Consider the following 5,115-nt stretch of genomic DNA (forward strand, 5'->3'; position numbering starts at 1 on the left):
CCGTCGTGTGTGTGTGTGTGTGTGTGTTGTGTTGTGTGTGTGTGTGTGTGTGTGTGTGTGTGGTGTGTGTGTGTGTGTGTGTGTGTGTGTGTGTGTACGTACGTGTGGGTGCATGTGTGTGTAGGTTTGATAATGTATTCATTGATCAGGGTCAATAATATTTCACTTTCCTCATCAGAACACCGATCATTGAGTTTGTCCCAGTGTCTCATATTAAACCAGAGCCAGAGAACAGAACAGTTTCCAAGACTATTCCCTATGAAGTGCACTACTTCAGACAAAGACTATTCCCTATGAAGTGCACTACTTTAGACAAGACTATTCCCTATGAAGTGCACTACTTTAGACAAGACTATTCTCTATGAAGTGCACTACTTCAGACAAGACTACTCCCTATGAAGTGCACTACTTCAGATAAAACTATTCCCTATGAAGTGCACTACTTCAGACAAAATCTATTCCGTATGAAGTGCACTACTTTAGACAAGACTATTCCCTATGAAGTGCACTACTTTAGACAAGACTATTCCGCTATTGAAGTGCACTACTTTTAGACAAGACTAGTCCCTATGAAGACACACGCTTACGTAGTACACACACACATGTACACACCTAGACACATACGCACAAACATACACACACACATCGCCAGAACACATTTCCGGCACAAAGTATCCCTAGAGTTTTCTATCTGTTATGTCAAACCACAAAACTGTCAAAGTCAGGACTTCCTCCTATTCTACTGTCAAGGACACATTGGTAGGGAGAGGGGAGATCCAACACTATGGGGCGCATTTCCCCAATCCTGTTCCACTTCCGACTCACTGCCTGCCTGGGTCATGAGATCAAGTCAAACTGTCCCTCTCACACTCCACCCCTTGGACATATACTTGGACAAAACAAATGACTGTTTAGAGAGGGAATTCTATGTTTAGGGTTCCTAGTGGCCAGGGGAATWTTTAATGCAGCGAAACTTAAATCAGTTTTACCTAATTTCAATCAGCATGTTAAATGTGCAACCAGAGGGGAATTTCTTTTTACAACACCTTTACTCCACACACAGAGACGCGTACAAAGCTCTCCTTCACCCTCCATTTGGAAAATCTGACCATAATTCTATCCTCCTGATTCCTGCTAACAAGCAAAAATTAAAGCAGGAAGCACCAGTGACTRGGTCTATAAAAATGTGCTCAGAAGAAGCAGATGCAAAACTACAGGACTGTTTTGCTAGCACAGACTGGAATATGTTCCGGGATTCTTCCCGGAATCCGGAATCAAGGACGTCGTCCCCACAGTGACTGTATGTACATACCCCAACCAGAGACCATGGGTTACAGGAAACATTTACACTGAGCTAAACCCGGAAGCTGCCCTCCGACCATCAAACAGGCAAGCGTCAATACAGGACTAAGATCGAATCGTACTACACRGGCTCCGACGCTCGTCAGATGTGGCAGGGCATGCAAACTATTACAGACTACAAAGGGAAGCACAGCCAAGAGCTGCCCAGTGACATGAGTCAACCAGACGAGTTAAATAACTTCTATGCTCGCTTCGAGGCAAGTAACACTGAAACATGCATGAGAGCATCAGCTGTTCCTGACGACTGTGTGATCACGCTCTCTGCAGCCGATGTGATTAAGACCTTGAAAAAGGTTCACAACATTCACAAGGCTGCAGGGCCAGATGGATTACCAGAACGTGTACTCCGAGCATGTGCTGTCCAACTGGCAAGTGTCTTCACTGACATTTTCAACCTCTCCCTGTCTGAGTTTGTAATACCAACATGTTTCAAGCAGACCACCATAGTCTCTGTGCCCAAGAACACCAAGGTAACTTGCCTAAATGACTACCAACCCGTAGCACTCACTTCTGTAGCCATGAAATGCTTTGAAAGCCTGGACATGGCTCACATCAACACCATCATCCCAGAAACCCTAGACCCACTCCAATTTGCATACCGCACCAACAGATCCACAGATGACGCAACCTCTATTGCACTCCACACTGCCCTTTCCCACCTGGACAAAAGGAACACCTATGTGAGACTGCTATTGATTGACTACTGCTCAGCGTTCAACACCATAGTGCCCTCAAAGCTCATCGCTAAGCTAAGGACCCTGGGACTAAACACCTCCCTCTGCAACTGGATCCTGGACCTCCTGATGGGCCGCCCCCAGGTGGTAAGAGTAGGTAACAACACATCCGCCACACTGATCCTCAACACGGGGGCCCCTCAGGGGTGCGTGCTCAGCCCCCTCCTGTACTCCCTGTTCACTCATGACTGCTTGGCCAAGCACGACTCCAACACCATCATTAAGTTTTCTGATGACACTGTGGTAGACCTGATTACCGACAACGCTGAGACAGCTATAGGGAGGAGGTCAGAGACTTGACCGTGTGGTGCAAGGACAACAACCTCTCCCTCAAAGTGATCAAGACTAAGGAGATGATTGTGGACTACAGGGAAAGGAGGACCGAGCATGCCACCATTTTCATCGACGAGGCTGTAGTGGAGCAGGTTGAGAGCTTCAAGTTCCTTGGCATCCACATCACCAACCAACTAACATAGTCCAAGCACACCAAGACAGTCGTGAAGAGGGCACGACAAAACCTATTCCCCCTCAGGAGACTGAAAAGATTTGGCATGGGTCCTCAGATCCTCAAAAGGTTTTACAGATGCACCATCGAGAGCATCCWGACGGGTTYCATCACTGCCTGGTATGGCAACTGCTCGGCCTCRGACCGCAAGGCACTATAGAGGGTAGTGCGTACAGCCCAGTASATCACCGGGGCCAAGCTTCCTGACATCCAGGACCTTTATACCAGACGGTGTCAGAGGAAGACCCTAAAAATTGTCAAAAGACTCCAGCCACCCTAGTCATAGAGTGTTCTCTCTGCTACCGCATGGAAGCGTACCAGAGCACCAAGTCTAGGTCCAAGAGGCTTCAAAATAGCTTCTACCCCCAAGCCATAAGACTCCTGAACAGCTAATCAAATGGCTAGTATTTTCTTTATAACTGCATGTTAAGGGCTTGTAAGTAAGCATTTCACTGTAAGGTCTACTACAACTGTTGTATTCGGCGCATGTGACAAATAAAATTTGATTTGATTTAATTAAGTTCAACTTTCCACGTCATCTCAGCAATCATTTAAACACAGTTTTGTGCGAAAACATTTGTCACCTTTGTAATATGAACCATGATCTTCCTGATTATTCAGAGTTCACACAAAGCCATCCAGTGTTTTGGGGAACGGAAACTCCTAATGTGATTAGGTGCTGTGTGTGGAGACAACTTAACCATGACTAAATCTGCTCTCTTCCTGTTCACATTCACAGTCCGTCGCTCGCTGGAAAATCCACCCACCGATTGCGAGTGAACCCCATAGTCGTTACATACGGCCAGCTTCAGAATGATAAAGGGGTCTTTTGAGTTGAATCTCGGTAGCTCTGTATAATACCCATCTTCTTTTTTTYTGATCTATTTATCTAACTGTCTCGTTCTCTTACTTTTGAATAGAATAGTATGACTAAAACATAATTCACACGGGAGATTAGACAGAGTTGAAATAGACAGACTCCAATACTGTCTATTTATTTTTCTGTCTCACTGACACAGTTTGAAGATGTTTTCACTACCAGACCGATGCAAACCGGAAGCTGGTAGAAGTGTTGTGTAGTCTACTCCAGACCAGACAAACTAGAAACTCTGTTGCTGAAAGGTCCTATTCTATTCCTCTGTTACACTGAGTTTACAGTAAAACATGTGAATAAACAGCAACAAGACATATAGCTTTATGTCTGTTGAACTTTGGTATAGACTAGAAACAAAACAACCTGTCCACCTGTGGCCTACTCAGACATATCATCTACAATAATTGAGATCAGTTTACCTAATTCATCAACCTACCTTTCAAAATCCATGTTAACTTTTCACTATCAAAGAAACAATGAAAAAACATAATAARGTCACATAAAAACACATTCACTTGTTTTCACATTACCTGTGATCTTTTGTTTGCCTTTCCTTCCACTCCTTGAAAACGTTTATGATTAAATTTGTATGACCCCTTGTTTTTCCATGCTGACTGATTGCCGTCTAGCTAGGCTACACGGCTCTGCTGGACTGAAATAGGATCCTGGCTTCTTTTTCTTTTTCTGAGCAGGAAGTTAGAGCAGGCAGACAGAGAGCCGGCTGGCTTCCTCTTCCCTACGATTCCCCAGGCGTGTTGACGTCTATGTAAACACGCCTTTCCTCTCTCTCTCGCTCTCTCGCTCTCTCGCTCTCTCGCTCTCTCGCTCTCTCGCTCTCTCACTCTCTCACTCTCTCTCTCGCTCTACGCGCCGATAGCCAACATTGCTCACAATTATAACACACATGGTAATATTGTAACTCTCCAACTTACTCAACAGTTAAGCTGACATCCAATAAAATACAATTGTATTTGTCACATGTTTCGTAAACAACAAGTGTAGACTAACAGTAGCTAGGTTTCCATTAAGTTCAGTTGTTTTTCTGTGGACATTTAGAAAGTTCGGATAGTTTAATGTGTTTCCGTTAAACTATCTTGTGTCGATTAAAAACAGCTGTAAAAACTGAAAGTGTCCAATAGAAATGTAGAGGTTGAAGTGTTTCCATTACCCATTTAGACAAATTACACATMAATAACTTGGCCAACCTGTATGCCCTCCCATCTATCTATTTCATGTCTCAGGTATACATAGTCGCAGGAAGTAGGTGTGCTGATGGTGCTGCAGCACGCCCTGAAAAATCTGAATTAAAAATATATTTATTTTAAAAAATGGAGGAGAAAAAAAATGAAAATAAGAATTTCTCACAAAAGTGGTGCACAGAGCCTTTAATAGCTCTGTATTAGTGGATGATATAGCAGGCTGCAGCACCAGCATGGGAAAAAAGGATTTGTACATTGTGACATGTGCCCTGCGTACCTTCAAAAATGATTCTGCAATCATCATTCATTCAACAAAAACAAAAAAACATTTACCACATAATTTGTCGCATTAAATAAAGTCCAACAAAATAAAAATTCACTCTTATCGAACCGATTAAAAAWTGTTTTGTCGATCTTTAGAAAGTTTCTCCTATAGCTGCT

General features: G+C 43.6%; 1 protein-coding gene across 1 annotated transcript in view; it reads right to left on the reverse strand.

Annotated features, from left to right (window-relative positions):
- Positions 1-4,231, reverse strand: part of LOC111962794 (ETS domain-containing protein Elk-3) — a 7,581-nt gene extending 3,350 nt beyond the window's left edge. Inside the window, exon 1 of the mRNA XM_023986119.2 lies at positions 4,006-4,231. The gene's annotated coding sequence lies outside the window, so the exon portion shown is untranslated. The remainder of the gene's footprint in view (positions 1-4,005) is intronic.
- Positions 4,232-5,115: the final 884 nt, after the last annotated feature.

The sequence above is a fragment of the Salvelinus sp. IW2-2015 genome, linkage group LG4q.1:29 (genome assembly GCF_002910315.2).
Source record: "Salvelinus sp. IW2-2015 linkage group LG4q.1:29, ASM291031v2, whole genome shotgun sequence".
NCBI lineage: Eukaryota > Metazoa > Chordata > Actinopteri > Salmoniformes > Salmonidae > Salvelinus > Salvelinus sp. IW2-2015.